At 40.8% G+C, this 19,704-nt stretch overlaps 1 protein-coding gene across 13 annotated transcripts in view; it reads right to left on the bottom strand.

Moving 5' to 3' along the window:
• The window catches only part of ITSN1 (intersectin 1), a 120,791-nt gene extending 101,516 nt beyond the window's left edge, over window positions 1-19,275 (bottom strand). For 3 of the 13 annotated variants that reach the window (XR_015796792.1, XM_088144655.1, XM_088144656.1), the window contains exon 1: window positions 19,005-19,270. The gene's annotated coding sequence lies outside the window, so the exon portion shown is untranslated. Of the gene's footprint in view, window positions 1-311; window positions 356-10,852; window positions 10,982-19,004 lie in introns of all 13 variants that reach the window. The other 10 variants (XR_015796793.1, XM_088144657.1, XM_088144659.1 and 7 more) reach the window with 8 other exon arrangements.
• Between the last annotated feature and the right edge of the window lie 429 nt (window positions 19,276-19,704).

Below are 19,704 nucleotides of genomic sequence, written 5' to 3'. Positions count from 1 at the left end.
TAGCCTTCCAAAAAAGTGTGAAAACATGCTATGCCAGATGGTCTGGGGGCCTGATGGGGGTTCGCACTGTTGGAATTTGCTGGTGGGATGATCAATACTGGTCCCCCCATCATCTTGAATTGTACATAGGCTTTTTATATAGAATTGTTATTAGTTAATTTTAATATGTATATGTATATTTTTATTGTTTTTACTGTTTTGGATTTTATTGTGAGCCACCCAGAGTCATCCTGTGGGGAGATGGTTCGCACATAAATTTAATAAATTAATAAATAAATAAATGATGCAGCCTGGCAGATATAGACACTTACAGTATGGTTTCTAAAGGGGTCTACGTGCTTATAAACACAGCAAACTGGAAGAGGCACAAAAAAGAGAAAGTTAGAAACCAAATAGCTTCCCCCCCCCCTTTTTAATATATATTTTTTCTTTTTTCTTTTTGCTGTTGTTTATTTTGTTTTGTCCTTTTTTTCTTTAATAAGTAACAAACAATACAGTGGAGACCTTAATATTGCTCTTAATATCCAATTTCTAATGAAGGGGAACATACTTCACAAGGCCACCTATTTCACTGGTCAACGGGTCTTATTCTCAGGAAATTCTTCCTAATATCTAACCTGAACCTTTCCTGTACTATCAAGCCCACTGGATCTGGACCTGTCCTCCAAGGCAACAGAGAACAAAACCCAATCCCTCCTCTATACCACAACCCTACAGATATCTGAAGACTCTTGGCCTTCTATTATGCAAGTTAAACATACCCAGTTCCTTTACCCATTCCTCATCAGACTTGGCTTCCAGGCTCATCAACTTAGTAGCTCTCTATGATCTTATTCTAGTTTGTAATGCCCTTTTTTAGACTGTGGTGCCCAGAACTGGACACATATTCCAAGTGAGGTCTCACAAAGGAAGAGTATGGAATACTTACTTCCTGTGATCTGGATTCTACATACATCACAAAATAGCATTTGTCCTTATGGCAGCTGTATCAATACTATTGGTTCACGATCAGCTTCTAACAAATACCTGAAGTCAGGTTTTTACATAACCACCATCTCTAAGGAACTAGAGCTCAGCCTCAATCCTGATATCATGAATATCTGGTATATGTAAAACCATATTTTCAATATTAAATCACATTTTAGATTAAAAGAATTGGTTTCATAGTTTATAAATCAATCAGCCACTAATTTGCAAGAACAGGGCATTCAAGTTAATTATAATCCAAATATCAAGATTTCAGTGGAAATAACTTGCCTGTTGAATCCAAAGAGATCTTGAATTCTGAAACTCCATTTTCCATCAATAAAACTAAAGCTAAAATAAATGCCAACAAAAGGCCTGAAAGCTCAGAAAATTAAATCCAACTTGTAGAGTGAGACACTTGGAGAATGACTCCATCACAGAAAATTCAGTAGCACTTAAATTCATTTTAAATAATGCTAAGGCATAAAAACAGGAAGACTATTTAAAATAAGGATCAGTATAGAGATAAAACTCTCAACACTAGTTGAGAAAACTTTCTGGAAATTGTTATGACAAACAAAATAATCAGAGCAGAGTCTCAATTCTAAATGCCCAACACATTAGAATAATAATAGAATAATGTCAAGCCTGATATAGCCCAATTCACAAAATAAGTAGACAGGATGCAAAAATTTCATGTTAATGAAATAAGACGATGAAAAGAAGCTTCTAGCATATTTATAGAACATAAAATATAAAATCTCTGATACACTCCTACTATAGTACCTTTAATATTTTCAGGCTTTCAAATTGCAAAGACAGACATTCTAAAAACAAACTAAAAAGGAAAGGAAAATGATGGGATCCTTAATGATACCACAAAGTTAATGGAAAAAAGAAAACATATCACTAGTAATCACGTGTGATTGAGGGACTGGATAAACCATGGCCATGCAAAATATAAAATTTTAGGAAAATCTCCAGTAAATCAAAACTCACTTTAGAAATTGTAATTGCCAAGAAACCACATCAAAACCTTTTTTAGCATCCAATGAAATGTATTTCAAGAGATCTGTTTGCATTAAAGCTATACAATAATTACAAATGTAATCCTATCAGAACATCTTGGTCTTATAAATCCAATCTGAATAAGATGAATAGCTGGAAGTTCAAGATGTAATTTATTTATTAAATGTATATCCCACTTTTCTGTTTATAAATCACTCAAGGTGGTTCATAGCAATTGAAAATTAAAGTTATAAAACATTATAAAAACTATAAAATTAAAATCAAATCAAAATTAAAATTAAAATCAGTATCATTAAAATCTAAATCAACTGAACTATACAAAGCTTGTTGAAATAGATTGATTTTCACTATTTTCCTTAATGCTGAAAGGATTTCTTTGGAGAGTGCATTCCATAGGCTAGGAACCACACAGGAGAAGGCCCTCTACTCAGTATTACAGAGCTAAGCTTCTTGCAATAAGGTGATCTTCAAAAGGACCTGCTGATCAAAATAACCAGAGAATGGGGCCTCAAAGAGTCAGGGCCTAAACAATTTGAAGGTCAACATCAGCACCTTAAATAGTGCTCAGAAGGGACCTGTAACCAGTGCAGATCTTTTAGTACAGCTACGCCCCCTGTATCTTGTACTGATTAGTAGTCTAGGTGCTACATTTTGCACCAATTGCAATTTTTGGCCACTTTTTAAGAGCAGCCTCACATAAAGTGCACTGCAATAGTTAACTAATGTGGGAAAGTAACAAAAGCATGAATTCCAACTAGCTCAGGAAGCATCATAGAGTAGGATTTCAGATAGGCCTTAAAAAGTTCCTACTCCATATTTGAACCAATTCATACCAAAAGTCTTTCCATGTGCACTGCAGTCCTTTTCCACTCCAGTTCACTGTTTTCAGCTTCCTGGTGAATCAATATACCATTTAAGCTTGGATAGAAGGAAGAGGGCGCTTAGGATGAAAATGTCAATTACTCAGGCCATCTGTTTGTTCCACATATCAGCCACAGCTTCAACAGTATCACCAGTAAAGACAAGGAATTTGAGTGCATTCAGGAAACCAGGTGGATCCATCAGGTACCTAAATGCTTGACTATTTTAACCAGTCTTCCACCCCTGCAGAGGTTTATAATAGCCACCAATCTAAAAATAACTAGAGTGATCTGTCCATTACAACAAAATTACAACTAGCTCCTCCACTTTCAGATCACCAGCTCCAGATGAGCAGACCACCCAATCCAGCATACGGCCTGTTGCATACATGAAGCCAGATACTATTTTTTCCTTTAATTAACATTCTTGATTGAAATATCTTTTTTGTTGTTTCTTTGGAAATTATGTTCAGACATCCTTCTTGCCGCTCAAGTCCTTTTTATTGCCCAGGACTTTCATCCTTCATCTTTCCCTAGCTATCACAATACCTTGTTTTGGAAGCCATATGGATTCTTTTCCTCGTTCAAATTTTGGAAATATTTTTTTCAAGTTTGGTTTTACAATGACTTCAATCTCTCCTCAGAATTCCTTGGGTTCTCTTTGACATGTTCTACGCACTAAATCTGCTGCTTTCACAAACTTATATTCTGATCTTATATTCTGATGGTATGTACTTTAGGTCATTATCACAGAATCATAAAATTATGGTTGGAAGGGACCACGAGGATCATCTAGTCTAATCCTCTACAATGTGCAGGAAAATAAAACTATTCTGCTTCTTAAAAACCTCCACAGATGGAAAATCCACAACATCTGGGACAGCTTCCTCTATGGTTTTACAAATCTTACAATCAGGAAGTTTTTCCTTATATTTAAACAAAATCTAAGTAGCTGCAACTTATACCTGTTTTTCCTAGTCCCAGTTTCTGCTGCAATGGAAAATATGGAATCTGTTGCAATTTTCCTTATGGAATCCCTTAGACTGTTTTCATAGAGCTTGTCCTCTAGTCCCTGTATCATCTTTCTCACTCTCCTCTAAAGATGTTCTAACTTGTAAATATCCATATGGAAAAGTTGTGCCTCATGTCATACAGAGTGCTCAAAAGGTAGTCTCACCATGGCAGAATCAGGACTTCACGTGTCTTTGATACAATGCCCCTTCCAAAGGAGCCAAGAAAGGTTATCCCTTCTAGCAGTTGTCTCATTTTCAGCATCACAGCATCATCAATCTGTTATCTGGCAGTGGTGGAAGCACTCAATGACAAGCTGTAGATGCTGCCAATTATTAAAACATCAGTGGTACTGTGGCAGTGGAGGAGTTGATAATGATCCTGGGCTGGAGGCAGCAGTGAGCAATCTCCTGGCAGCAGTATTCTCTTGCTTGGTGGTGGTGGTAGCAGCAGCTTCCTAGAATTCCCAGCTTCAGTGTTTCAGAGTGCCTGAGCACCCACATGACAGTGGGTGAGTATCAGTAGGACTGGGATTAGGCCAATGTTTGTGCTGGGGCTTGGCCTGAGCTCTGCAGCTGCCACTCCGGGCAATAACTATTTTTCTTCCCATATGCGGCAGCTTTCCATTTATACTAGCTACTGGCAGCATGTTCCTGAGGATTTTCTATCTGCAGCCACAAAATATTTGAATTTGGACTGGAAAGGATTTTCAAACTGTATATTGGGTGTATTACATTTAATGTTTTTGGTGGACTGGGTTTGATGGAAATGGAGGGGGCAGTCTTAGAGCAGTGGTGATGTGATCTGGTGGGGACTGTTATTTTGTTTGGCTGCTGCTTGTCACAGAGAAGCAAGATCTGTTTGATCAGTCCTCTCCAGGTGCCTGATGGACCCTTCACAGTTACAGAGGAAATTTGGGGTTCTCCCTGATGCTCTGATGCATAGCTCAATTGAGGCCTTAGTCATCACTTGGAATAAGAGGAAGTCATCCCTACTAGATAGATCAGACCAGGAAATCAACTCCACAAGGAGGCTAAAATTATTTTTATTGAGACTGGCTATTATAACAGAATTTTGCAAGTCTCATTGTGCTGTACCTCTTCCTCCTACTTATAGTTCAGCGAATTAGGAAGGGGTCTGTCTGAGCTACTCCCAAATGTTATTTGGCTATTTGGGAGTTTAAAAATGCTTCAGCACCTTTTGGCTGGGCAACAGCTCCTACATATCTCCATCAAGTTCATCTTCCTTACTCTCTGCAGAGGAACAGAATAGCCTTCGGACTGAATTGCATCTGTGCAGCTTCTCCTGCATGTCAGTCTTGGAGACCCCCTTCATTTTCAGAGAAATTCTAGGTGATGAAACAGCAGAAGAGATACCTAGAACATTGCTGGAGGAGGATGAAGAGACAATCTGACCAAAGATTGATAAGACCCTTTGTTAAGGATTCCTTCATGGCAGTAAGAGTGGCAAAACAGGGTTATTTTTCTGCTGTTATTGCATCTGCAGATTGCCAGATAGTGGCCCTGTTTAAGATTACTTGCCATCTTTGGGAGGGGGGGCGATGACAGAGGAACATCTGCAGGGCTGTTGTGAGGACTGTTCAAAACAACTGTCAAATAAAGACATTTGAGTTTCAGACCTGGGTATAGTCCTGAGATGGCACTGGTCACACTTGTGGATGATCTCTAGCAGGACCAGAATGGAGGTGGTGCACCTAGCCTTCCTTGTTCTCTCAGCAGCACTTGATACCATTGATTATGGTATCCTTCTGGACCCAGGATTTAAAAGTATGGGGCAAAGGGTTGCAGTTCTCATCCTTCTTCCATGGTTGTTCCAGTCAGTGTTGGTGGGAGGGAGAGATCTAGCTCTAAGGCTTTTCTTTGCAGGACTCCACATGGCTGTACTCTCTCCCCACTCCTGTTTAACGCTGACATGAAGCCACTAGGGAAGATCATCTAATGGCACAGGATTAGGTATGATCCCTATGAGGATGATATTCAGCTGTTATAAGACAATTTTCCCAGGGGTGTGTTTGAATGAGAGATTAGGACACAATTACACTGAAGCACAAATTGATCTATTGACAGCACTAGAGGCAAACACAGCCCATAAATGTGAAGGGTTTCAGTCCATCTTTACAGATGTATACAAATTAGAATATGAATATATATATGGAGGGAGGGAGGGAGGAAGGGGTATAGTGGCAAGGTATTTTACTGGGTATAGAAAACAGCAAGTATTTGATAGGATCTAGCACATCATGTGGCTAGTGAGATCAATGAGGGAATTAGGATATAACTGTGGTAATGGGGTAGGACTACAAAGACAATGGGGTTTTGAAAAAAACAAAGAAAATATTTCACATAATTTCTTTCTTGGGAGTTACTGTTATAGATTTGTTTTATCAAACTGTCCTTCGTTCCTAGTCTAAGCTTGCCGCCTGGTATCTTTTTCCCAGCCTATCAGCATTCCTTGGTCTTCTAAATGTTTTACGACTGAACTGTCAGAATTTCCCTTTGCACCTTCTTATACCAAACAGAATCAAAGAGAGGATTATCTTGAGTTTCTTTCTTGCCCACTCTTCTTTCTCAGGGCTAAGCTGACATTTAACAGTTCTTGCGTTCTTTCTTCAAGGTTATCTCTGTACTCCTCTACATCAACCCCCACCCCAATTAGACTCAGGCTCCTCTCCCACATGCAAAGACGACACTGGCAAATCACAGTGAGAACCAAGTACAGATTCACTCCCCTCCACTCACCCTTGGCAGCTCCTCAAGGTCACCCAGACAAGTCTTGCCACACAGAGTCAGCATCCTGTTGTTGCATTCTAATCCAATTTAGAAGATCTAATACCTGTCTCTCTTCCCCCAACCTTTTAGGAGAGTCTAGTCTCTGAGTTGCTTGGTTTCAGACTTGTGATAGGAAGGGATAAGCATAGCAGATTATATTCAGGTTTACATGATAGTGCATCTGGTAGTTTGTACTGTGAGTCAGGAATATATGCAAGAGCCAGGAATACATATGAATATATGTGAAAACTATGCCCACCTGATCTGACAAGGTGTAAGAGATCATGCCTTCGTTTGGTGTTCGAAATACTTGTGGTCTGCGTGTACTTGCATTGGGTGGATTGCTCCCTCCAAAAATGTTTCCAACAACATTGGAAGCAACTCTTTACTGAAAATGTCATAGTTCCCTTCAACTGGGAGAAGCAATCTGGAATAAAAAGCATGCAGCAGAAAATATCCTTCCCCCTGAAGCTTGGAGGAGAATCACTCTAAACTACGTATGACATATTTGTTTGTGCAAAAGAAAGAGGTGTCAGGATGTCTGAATAGTGACTGGGAAGAAAATAGGATTTTCAAGTCCTGGAATGTTGCTTGTTCTTGAGTAGACGATTTGAATCTTTTCTTTAGAAGTTGAGAAAGTGGCCTTGTACACTCTGCTAAATTAAAAATTAACATTCTATATAAAGCAAAGCCCAGGAAGTCTAGTGTTTCCTGGGCTTTGCAAATTTATATAGAAAGTATAAGAATTTGTCACATTTCTAGGTGTCTGCCATGACAGTACAGATTATACTTTCCTTTTCCTTCTGTAGAGTTCCTGTAACCCAAATAAGCCAATTCAGGAGGGTCAAATGCACATTCTTCCAGTTTAGCAAAGAACTTGTGCCTGTGGAATTGCTCTAAAACAGTGGTTCTTAAACTGTTTGACCCAATTACCCCTTTTCCTGATCACTAATAATGTTATTACCTACCCAAAAAAAACAAAAGCAAAACCAGACTCTGTTGCTTTACACCAGTGATTTGGGACAAATAATCCCAGACTGGATCCTCAACTCACAATCAATCAATTACAAATTGCTCCATTATCCCCAGGATATGCCCAAATTACCCCCTTGGGGGTATCCCCAATTTAAGAACCACTACATGGCATAGAGCCTGGTTACTTGAGGGACCACTTGTCTCCCATAACATCTAACCCAGCCAATTTGATCCTGCAGGGTTGGCGTGCTCTGAGTTGCTTTGATTAGACAATGTCATCTCTCAGGTATGAACATGCCTTCTCTGTAGCAGTGCCTGCCCTCTGGAATGAGTTTTCCTCTGAGATCCAGATGGCCCCCACCCTGCTGTTGTTTAGAAGAACCACGAAGACCTGGCTGTTCACCCAGGTCTTCAGCAAGGGAGAGTGAGACCCCTCACTTCATTGTGCTTGCCATCTTTTATCTTTGATATGTTTTATTGAATTTATTGTAATTTCTCTGTTTGATTGTTGTGAGCCGGCCTCAGAGTCAGGCAGCAGACAAGTTTAATAAATTATTATTATACATTGCTCTATGACACTCAAGTCTCGTTCAAAGATGGGCTTTCTGAAAAAAAAAATCAATATGTCATCCAAGTACACCAATAAAATTTTTTCAAAAAATATCAGAAAAGATTTCATCCATGAATCTGGTGAAGACTCTGGGACAATTAACCAATCTATAGGACATTACTGTGTATTCAAATGTGCCATATCTGGTATCAATGTAAGTTAAATATTCATGGCTTTCTTTTATTCTGATGAAATTGTAAGTGCTTCTCAAGTCCAGTTTTGTGAAAATGTGTGCCTTCTGAAGGCAGTCCAGCAGATCTGAAATAAGAAGCAGTGGGTAGTGATCCCTGTTCGAGTTAAGAAATCTTTAATCATGACCAAGATTCAAAGAATTATCTTTCATTTTAAAAAAATAAATAACAGTGAGGATGCAGGTTTGGATGAAGGGCAAATGAATCCTTTCTTCAGGTTGTCATCCAGAAACTTTCAAAGTAGGTAATTCTTGAGTAGACATGGGATAATCTTTTAGCTGGGAGCTAGCTCCTTGCTTCATATGTATGGTATACTCACGTGCTCCGTGAAGAAGCAAAGCATTTGCTTCCTGTTCCCCTCAAACATCAGCAAAATTTGCCAAATTTTTGGCAAGGAAAGGGATCTGGAGCACTGTGCTGAAGATGGAAATGGGTAAGAATGGGAACCTTGAAAATGGTGCTGCTGATACTTTTGAGAGGGAAAAGTAATTGTCCCTTTTTCCCAGTGGACATCTGGATCATAAATTTGCAGTCAATGCCTAGCACAGGGTAAGGAAGTTGTGACACAAAGTGGCAAGAATTCTGTATAGTTATTTGTCAGTTGCAAAGGTATTTTGTGTTGTACAATAGGACCAATTTGAAGCACTTGCCCATCAATCATTTCCACAAGCATAGATTTCTCAAATAACTATGTCAGCAATTTATACTTTGCACTGTGATTTCATCTATGAAGTTGACTGTTGCGCTCAAATCTAATATACAGTGGTGCTTGAAAGTTCATAAATCCTTTTGAATTTTCAATATTTCTGTATAAATATGACCTAAAACATTATCTGTTCTCCACACAAATCTTAAAACTAGATAAAAAGAACCCAGTTAAACAAATGAGTCAAAAACATTATACTTGTTAATTTATTTACTGAGGAAAATGATCCACAGCTACATATTCATGTGTGGCAAAAGTATGTGAACCTGTAGATTATCAGTTCATTTGAAGGGGAAATAAGAGTCAGGTGTTTCAATCAATGGCCTTGAAGAGTAGATTTTGCCATCTGGCCTGGGGATTGGAGAGTGGTGCAAAGCCCATAAAATGGTTGTACTGTTTGTGAATTTATTGTGCTCTCCCAATGACTGTGTTGCATGGTTTTAATTGTTTTAAATTTTATGGTTGTTTTATTCTGTGTTTTGGGGTATTGTTTATGTTTTAATTGTAAGCCACACAGTCACAAATCTGAGATGGACAGCTATAGAAATTGAATAAATAAATAAATAATCAGGTGTGAGAGGGGGAGGTCCCTTAAATAACAGAATTCTGGGTGTTCGTGATCCAAATCTGATCTTTACCATACTGGTATGTGGAAGTGTGTCACGGCTCAAACAAAGGAGATTTCTGACGACCTCTGAAAAACAGCTGTTGATGCTCACCAGGCTGGAAATGGTTACAAAACTATTTCCAAAGAGTTTGGACACCACCAATCCATTGTCAGGCAGATTGTTCCAAAAGAACATTGCTGCCAGTCTACAGTTTGCGAAAGACCATTTGGATAAGCCAGAAGGCTATTGGAAGAATGTTCTGTGGACAGATGAGACTAAAATAGAACTTTTTGGCTTGAATGAAAAGCGTTACGTTTGGCAAAAGGTAAACACTGCATTCCAGCATAAGAACCTTATTCCATCTGTGAAACAGGGTGGTGACTATCATGGTTTGGGTCTGCTTTGCTGCCTCTGGACCAGGATGGTTTGCCATCACTGATGGAACTATGAATACTGAATTGTATCAGCAGAGTCTACAGGAAAATGCCAGGGTATCTGTCTGTAAACTGAAGCTCAAGAGAAAGTGGGTCATGTAGCAAAACAACGACCCCAAATGAAACAAGTTGTACGACCAAAGAATGGTTAAAGCAGAAGAAAGTTAATGTTTTGGAATGACCAAGTCAAAGTCCTGACCTTAATTCTATAGAAAAGTTGCAGAAAGACCTGAAGCAAGCAATTCATGTGAGGAAGGCCACCAACATCCCTGAGTTGAGGCTATTCAATAAGGAGGAATGGGCTAAAATTCCTCCAGGCCAATGTGTAGGACTGATCAACAGTTATCAGAAACATTTAGTTGCAGTTACTGCTGTCCAAGGGCGGTACACCAGTTACTGAAAGCAAAGGTTCACATATTTTTGCCACACACAAATATGTAGCTTTGGAACATTTTTCTCAATGAATAAATGAACACGTATAATGATTTTGACTCATTTGTTTCATTGGGTTCTCTTTATCTAGTTTTAGGACGTGTGGAGAACAGATCACATTTTAGGTCATATTTATGTAGAAATATTGAAAATTCAAAAGGGTTCACAAACTTTTAAGCACCACTGAATTTCTAAGCTTGAGAGTATATGAACAGTAACATGGATAATAAAATGCACTTGCCTGTTGTCAGTTTCCTGAGCTCTTCTTAATTGTCTGAGGGCTCCCCTGCCGAGCTCTTGGGATAGAAGCCTGCCAAGATTCCTGAAGATAATGTTCTGGAGCGATTCAGGCATTTGCTTGTTACATGGCCTGCAATTCCACAGGTGGGCACTTAGCAACTAGTACTTTAGCACTGCTAGCCTTGGCTATGTATACCAGGGCTTCACAGTAGCAAGACAAACCAAGGTCTCTCTTCTTTCTTTCTGCTGCGGGCAGAGGTCTCTATTTGAATGGTTTCTCCAGTGTTAGAGTCCAAGGAGGCCATAGAGAGGGGAATAGGGGTGCAGAGAGGCTATAAAAGCTCCTTCCTTTATTCTTTCCATGTCCCAACTCCTCTAATTGCCCATCAATCACTGCACAGCACTGGAACAGTTCCTCCAAATCCTCTGGTATGCCAGTAACTCATCTCTGGATTTGTCAGCAAGTCCCTTCCAAAACTGGTCAATCAAAGCAGGTTTATTCCATCCCACATCCCTGACATTCATCCAGAAATCCAATATTTACACATAATTACCTTGCTTTAGTTTGTGAATTTCCCAATTTGCTGTTGTTCTCCTTACCAGATCATCAGAAATCTTTGCATGAAATTTTGGTAAATATCCAAGCAATGGATTTTTTCCCTCAGTGAGGAGCACAGCTCTTTTGGTTGCCCCTTCTTTCAGCAGACTCAGAACAAAGGCAACCCTGGAATGATCTGCAGAAAATTTCACTTAGCCAACCTGTCACAAACAATTCACACTGAGTTGTTTAAAATAGAAATTGTTCTGAAGCTCCCCCAAACTTCTCCAGCAAACTTCCATCAGAGTAAAGTAAAGTTGGGCTGGAGGCAGTTGAGCCATTCCTGGCTGGGGCCAACCTTGTCCAAATTGCTGAACGTTGTGTGGGTTTTTTATTTGTATCATATAGCTATTGATGTTATAACAATGCTTCAGCAAGTTGTTTTGCAGACAGAAGGGTGCCCTAAGGACCAGATGCCATCTCCGCAACCTAAAGCAAGGTTAAATGCCTTTCTGATTAGAGAACAGGAAGGCTTTTAAGATTGATATCAGCCCTTCAAGGTAGGCCATGTCAAGGAAAAGGCTGCTGAAACTCTTTTTTTAATTGTTACTGGTTATAACAACAGAATTTTGAAATGGTCAGAGTTTCCTCTGTTCCCTCTTATACCAAACAGAATCAAGGCAGGGCTATCTTGAGTTTCTTTCTTAGCCTCTCTTCCTTCCAAGATTATGTTGATGGTTACTAAATAGTTCTTGCGTTCCATCTTCAACATTATCTATGTACTTCTCCACAGTGGGCAGGCTCTGGGTCTCAGAAGCATGCTTTCTCTTTCACTGCAGCAAGATTTGGATGGCCCTAATCCTGGCAGCTTTTTGTAATATATTAAAAACTTGGCATTTCTCCTACTACTGGACCAGGAATCTAGGCAAACCCCTTTTTAGGAGGTTATTGATACGGAAATGGGATGTGTTTTTATACCACAGATGTGATGTATTTTTACTGAAATTTTGTTGTTTTGATTTGTTGTCAACAGTTCAGAGTTTTACATTGAGAGGGTGGCCGTATAAATTGATAATGTCATCCAGATTATTAGTAAAAATATTAAACAATACTAGTCCCAAACAGATCTCTATGGGATCTCCTAGTTTCTGCTCTCCAACTCAGTGTAGAGCCATTAATGCTGACTCCCTAAGTGTGGCTAACCATACAACTTGGGGTCCACCTTACTATGTCCTATACCTACTTTACTATATCCAAATCGCTTTTTAACAGCTCATCAGTGAGAATGTCATGTAGAACCTTGTCAAAAACTTTGCTGAAATTGTAGCAAATTATCCCACAGCACACTAACTCTCTGTAACTGTACACAATTTGCAGATTGCACTCTAGCCATCAATTTATAGTACTACAGGTAGTCCTCACTTAAAAACCATTCATTCAGTGACTGTTCAAAGTAACAGTGGCATTGAAGTAATGGTACTTATGCCCAGTCCCTGAAGTTATGGGCACTGCAGTGCCTCCACGGTCACGATCAAAATTCAGGTGCTTGGCATCCCGCCCACACTTAGGATCACAGGGGTGCTTCAACTCCCCCACCTGCCTGTCTCTCCCCCATCTCTGCCCTTTTGGCTGCCTTGCACAGTGGCACTCCTTGGTGGCAGTACTGATGGCATTGGGGCCGAAGTAGAGACCCAGGGCCTTCAGCAGTCTCAGCCAGCCGCCACTGCCCCCAGGCCTCTACTTCAGCCCCAGTGCCATCGGACTGCCAAGTGCCGCTTCAAGCCCCGCATTGCAGCCAGCCACCCCAGCACCACTGCACAAAGCCCCCGCCCCCCGCAGGCCCTACCACCCCCAGCATTGTGAGAAGGCAGTGTGCAATTTGGAGAGGGGTGGGCGCAGCCTTCTAACAAGCTTTCGAAAGGCCTCAGAAGCCTTCCAAAGCATCGCGAGAAGGCAGTGTGCAATCTGGAGAGGAGCACATGCAGCCTTGAGAAGAAGGCCCAGCATGGCCAGCAGCTGCCTCACATAGGGCCAGGCTGGGCGCGCCTCGTCAGTAGTGGAAGACAGTGAAGGTCAGCTGGGCACAGTATGTTCAGTGGAGCACAGGGCAGTGGGGGCTTTGCATTGTGGCACTGGGGTGGCTGGCCATCGTGCAGGACTCGAGGCAGCACTCCTTGGCAGTGATGTCAGTGCTGAAGTAGAGGCCCTGGGGCAGCTGGCTGAGACTGCTGAAGGCCCCAGGCCTCTAATTAAGCCCCAGGACTGGTGCCGCCGCTGCCACCAAGGAGTGCCACTGTGCAGGAAAGCCAAAAGGACACAGATGGGAGGAGAGATAGGCAGGTGGGGAGAGTTCAACAGAAGGCAATCACTTACTTTAATGAGGCTCGGGGCTGGGAGGGACCAAACCAAAAATGACATGGATCAAGGCCAGTCCTCACCTAATGACCAGTGGGATTCAGTTAACAATGGGGACTGCTGGGATTTCCATCGCTGAGCAATGGGATCACATGATGTCATGCTTTATGATCGCATTGCTTAGCGATGGAAATTCTGGTCCCAATTACTACCATAACCCAAGGACTACCTGTACAGTATTTTTTCATGTTGCATCTAGTACTTCTTACAATTTACCTTAGAATTCCCGAATGACTTATTCCACTGAGTCTATAATAGAACCAAAGGTTTGTTTAACATTGATGTTTACTGATATCCAGTAATCAGTAATATACTAAATTTTAGTTATCCTATCATTTATTATGTTACAGTTGAACACACACTTGAAAAGGATATCGCTACGTATCACTGCCACTCTATAGAGTGGTACCTCTACTTATGAACGCCCCTACTTACGAATTTTTCGAGATACGATCAGCTCCAGCCCCAAAAATTTACCTCTACTTACGAACTCGCCTCGATTTATGAACCAGATCCGCGGCCATTTTCTGCCCATTCCACGTGGTCCGCGCCCATTTTTCCGCCCAATCCACGTGGTCTGCGGCCATTTTTCCGCACGTTCCATGTGGTCCGCGGCCATTTTCCCACCCGTTCCACGTGGTCCGCGGCCATTTTCCGCCCGTTCCACGTGGTCCGCGGCCATTTCTCCGCCCCTGACACGTGGTCCGCGGCCATTTTTCCACCCTGCCGCATGGTCAGCGGCTGTTTTTCCGCCCCTGATGCATGGTCCGCAGACGCCAGAACGGATTAACGGTATTTACATTGAACCTTATGGGAAAATTTACTTCGACTTGCAACCAACTCGACTTACGATCAGAGTCACGGAACGGATTAAGTTCATAAGTAGAGGTACCACTGTATTACTTCATGCCCTTAGTGGAAATCAGGAGGAATCTGATAGCATGTTTTCTTACTAAGAAATTTGATTAAAAGGCATAAACTTTCATCAGTCTTATAAAGCAAGGAATGCCCTTTTCAATATTAACACCACTAAGGGACAAGATTTCCTTGTGGCTCAGGAAATGCTTTACATCAGTAACTATAGGAGCACTTTTTACTTTGGAGGTTCTAATCATCTGGAACCCAATTCACCTAAATGTTACAGCCCTGCACATACAGTTTTCTTGGCAACAATATCCAAGTGGTTTGTCACTATAGTACCTTCTTCCAGGCATGATTTAGATTGCCTTCTCCTAGGTGAACTGAATTTCCTCATGCTCCCACTCCTGTTGCTGATTGCTCTTAACTTCCCCTTTAAACACTTCCTGCAAATGACCCTACCAGAGCCCATGGTCCAATCAGCATCACATTCAAGAGTCACTGGAGATACTAAGTCCTCCCATGACCTTGAGGTTAGTTAACTAATTCATTCATTCCCTGGAGGGAACTGTATTTAATAACTATTTATTCAATTAGTATACATTCATAGATTTTGTCCTGGTCTTATCCTTTTTTAGAACATTACTTCCAATAAGTATACACGCATGTATCACAGATGTGTGCCATGGAGAAAAGGGAATCTCCCATATTAGTTTCTGCTAAAATTGTCAACTCAAGGTTAATAATGTAAAGAAGCTGAACATTGCACCAAATGTTTGCCTAATTTTATAATTTTTAAATCTAATTTTCCTTTGGGTGGCAGGAAATTTGTCTTGTTTTGGATAAATATGGTACTCAGCCCCAACTGTCAGTTATCCTAGGACTGCAAAACTGGAAGGAGACAGACTCTGGCTTTTGCTGGCAACAAAAAACCAAGGCCCACTCAAAGGAAGCATCATTTGCATCTTGGAGGCTCAGCATAATAGAGGAAAGACCAAATTTGACCAGGAAAGGAACAGATATCCCATACTTATGTTTTTCTTCCCTGTTTCCCCATGCGCTCCTGGAAATGACAGATCTAGGTAAAGTAAAAATGCACATAATGACATCTCAGTTGGCAGAACTGTTTGATTATGTCTGGACTTTCAAACTAAGCTGAGTTGGGCCTGGTTAGTATTTGGAAGGGACCAAGAGAGCTGAAGGCTAGACTGGATAGTTGAAAAACATATTCAAAGAAAGAAATGTAAAACCGCTTCCATATTGTTGTCAACAAAACTATGGTTGGGTCCACAAGTTTGACTTGGCAGAGTATTTACATTTTATTTATTGGATATGTTAAGGCCACTCAACTCCAAGAAAACTCTGGGTAGCTTACAATATGTCCAATAAATATGCTAAAAACACAACTAAAAACCATATGATTGTCCAGACTTTTTATTTTCTATACTATTCTCTCTGTCAGAGAAGCCCAGTGTGTTTACGAGTTGTTAAAAATCTTAAACATCATAACACCACCAATAATCCTTAAAAATTCAGAAATCAAAATAAAGTTCATTTTTATAAAGCAGAAAAGCAAAAAGAAGACAATTAGAAAGTCAGTCCTAAAGTTTTTGTTATCCCATAAACACATGGGTGAACAGGGTCTGATTGGTTTCTTAAAAAAAAAAAAAAAAAAAGCTCATTCAAACTCTCACATATTTTAACATGAACTGTAAGGCTGCTTTTGACAGGTGTTTAGATTATTGACCAGGGCTGGTTTTAGTTAGCAAGTTACTCATACATCACAACCGCATTATCAACTGCAAGATCATTTCCAGGCACAATTCAGGAAATTATCCATAAAACCTTACATAGTTTGATCCCACACTACTGGAAATTCCAGCTATATGAAAGTTATATAAGGTTTTATATATAAAACCCACATTGTTTGAAATACCAAATTCAATATGATACTGCCTGGGTTTTGAGACTTTGCCTTATAAAAAGCCTCCTTTTCATTTGAGGTTGTTTTAAGCTTATCTTATTGGCTTCTTTTTAACTTACTGGATTTTGTATTCATACTCTATTAATAACTATGAAAAGTAGCTGTGGTTGGAAAGGCAAGATATAAATTCAATAAAATAAATAGCTGAAACTCAGTGCATGAAGCAGATTTTGCTAATTTTACCAGCTAGACGGTATGGATCCAATTTTAATGCCTATTTAAAATGCATGGTATAATGTTTAAAATCCTAGACAGAATACTACAGAAGGGGAAAAAAATCAGCCTGCCCTAATTTGGGACACTGTAGATATTTCAGACTATAAGCACGAGATTTCAGCCAACAAGGATAAAAATGCTGACTCAGCTGGCCAGAGTTTGTTCAACACATACTCTGGGCTTCAGACTGAGAAAGGATAGCCTCTTCTGCAACAAATCTTTATAAACCTTACCCTAATATAACTTTTAAAAAAGCTCTTAGCAATTACAAGGCAAACAGTGCTAGATGTAACAGCTTTTTAGCCATCAAGTCCATCATCTAGAACTCCCTCCCCAAGAACTGTTTCCACCTTCTTTTTAATGCCAAGAGCAAATCTTTGTATTTGCTCTAAGTTTTAATTTTTTATAATTTATGCTGAAATTTAACATTGTTCAGTTTTATTATCTTAATATAATATACAGTATTTAATGTTAATTATTTGTTTTCACCTTCTGGCAAGTTGATCAAAACTTTAGCTGAAATACATTTAAAGTTCAGATATTATTTTCCTTTTTTCTCTAAAAAAGTATTTCCTAATGCTTAACTTAACTTCTCTAAAAAAGTCTTTCCTAATGCTTAACTTTAATACATTGTTACTTTATATGCAATTTAATGGGTTTTCCATATTGCCTTACTGTTTGTAACTTTTTACATCACTGAAAGTTGCCAAATCCTGCATCTCAAGCTTCATTTTTGAAACAAAGCCATGCCTTCATGTTTGCCTTATCATTACAATCTAATGTCTATATATTATCTAGCTCTACTCAGTTAACAGTATAAGTGACAAGATCCTTATAAAAGTCAAAATAGAAAATAGTTCCTGGAGGACCATTTTGAAAAATGAGAAATAGTAACTTATCACATAAAGGAAACTGACAATTTCTGATGCTATACATGCCATGTTTCTGTCTGTACAAAGAAAATAGGAAAATCAGATAATATTCTTCAACGAATAACTGATAATTCTTAAATTAGAGGCAACAAGATATTCTGCATCCCTGTACTAAATCATATCATGGTTATTTACCCCATCATAAATCCTACGCTACAGTACCTTTTATTCATTAGATATTACTATTCAACTAGTTATCTGTTTGGGATTCCTCATCTTTAGCACACTGCCATCTAAATCAAATCTGGCCAGAAAATGTCTAGGAGCACTTTCACTAGAGAAGAAAAAAATGTAACTTTCTTGAACACAGGTTGGGGGCAAAGGGATAGTACCAGACAGTGCAAGGCCAGGCAGATACAAAAATTTAGACTTTTTACTGTTATTTGTTTTGCCAGAAAATGTCACAGAGCCTAATGTAATGAGATTTCTCTCAATGAGCCATGGCTGACAGGGACAGCATTTCCTGGATTATCCAGAATTTAGTCCGGGAGACTTATCCAGTTATTTGTCTGTGTTTTACATCAGACTGTTGCTATATAATCTTCCTAAGAGTTTATCAAAAGTGATATAAACAAGCTGATTCAGAAAGCCACGCAAGAGAGGCGTTGACACCGTTTCTTCGACAAGGCAGGGCACTCTCTTGTCCGAACTGGCCACAAGCCATACACAGAGAGCAGGGCCCGTCTTTACAGCACACCCTTCGCTCCGCTCCTTGCTTCTATTCCGCCCCCTCCGCACTAATGAGTCAAAAGGATTCAAAGAAGACCCATACCCTCCCTCGTCCCTAGCTATAAAAAAAGCAATCACGGCCACCAGCAAAAAAACTCCCAATGCGCGATAGGGGTCACTGTCCATGGATCAGGATCCCGTAAGCCAAGAGGCTGATGTGATGTAGGCTGGGGCAGCGGGAGAGGAAAGAGGACAAGACAGGGGGCGAGTCTGGAAACAATCAGAGGGGAAACAATACGGCCGGGCAGAGGCAGCCCCGGGGAAATATAATAGGGCTGGCGGCAGAAGATGAAAACGTCTGCGGCCGCAACCACGCAGCCGTGGGAAAGAGCGCTAGAAAAGCTGGCCGCGGGTGCGCTGGGGAAGGGGTTGGGGGTCCTCCTCAAAGCGCCTGCGCTCACCTCCCCCGCCTGACCCCTGCGCTCTCCCCGCCAATTAAGCCCCTTCCCATAGCCCAATCCCCTCCGCTCCCTACAGTTACCTCATATCTATCGGTCTCGGGTGTCCTCTTCGCACCCTCGGACAGGACGGAGGGGAGACGGCCAGGCAGCAAAGGCCATTGCCTCCGCGAAACACACCATTCCCTCCGCGCCCACTGCCGTTCCTGCTGCTTTAACCGCCACCACCGCCGCCTCTTTAGAGTCGCCGCCGTCTCGGGGAGAGGGGAGGGGGAGGGGAGAGACCTGCCTTCCCGGCTTCTTCTCACACACCCGCTATATTACTGCGCAACGCGGAGAGAGACCAATCCCGACGCAGCCAACCGAGCCTTCGTTCACGCAGCGATCCCACCCCTCTCCCTATGACGGACGCGCCCTTCCACCAGTAGGAAAGGCGGAAATGTCACTCAATTGATCGCTGTAAGCGCTGATTTATACGATGCCTGAGGGGCTTGAGTTTGCACGTTTCGTCACGATTACAAAACGGACGAAAATTAGCAGTAGTTAGTGTGGAAACGATACAAGGAAAAGTTATAGGGCTGAGATTCCAGCCACAAGAAGGTCATTAGAACGTCTCATTTTTCCCTTAGAAAAAGCACAAATAATCTTGAATACTATTCAAACCAAAGCTCTCTAATTTTCACGTGTCTACTCCGACTTTTCCACCCTTCAGTAATTGGAGAAGCGTTGCGGGATGGAACCAGATGATTCGCGTTGCACAGAGTACCGGGAAATGTAGTCATT

Source organism: Python bivittatus, unplaced genomic scaffold (genome assembly GCF_059951505.1).
Source record: "Python bivittatus isolate LINGU-HERP-01145 unplaced genomic scaffold, Pbiv_v1 ctg000350_np1212, whole genome shotgun sequence".
NCBI classification, from domain to species: domain Eukaryota; kingdom Metazoa; phylum Chordata; class Lepidosauria; order Squamata; family Pythonidae; genus Python; species Python bivittatus.
The sequence above is the reverse complement of the archived record's forward strand: the minus strand, read 5'-3'. Positions and strand labels throughout refer to the sequence as shown.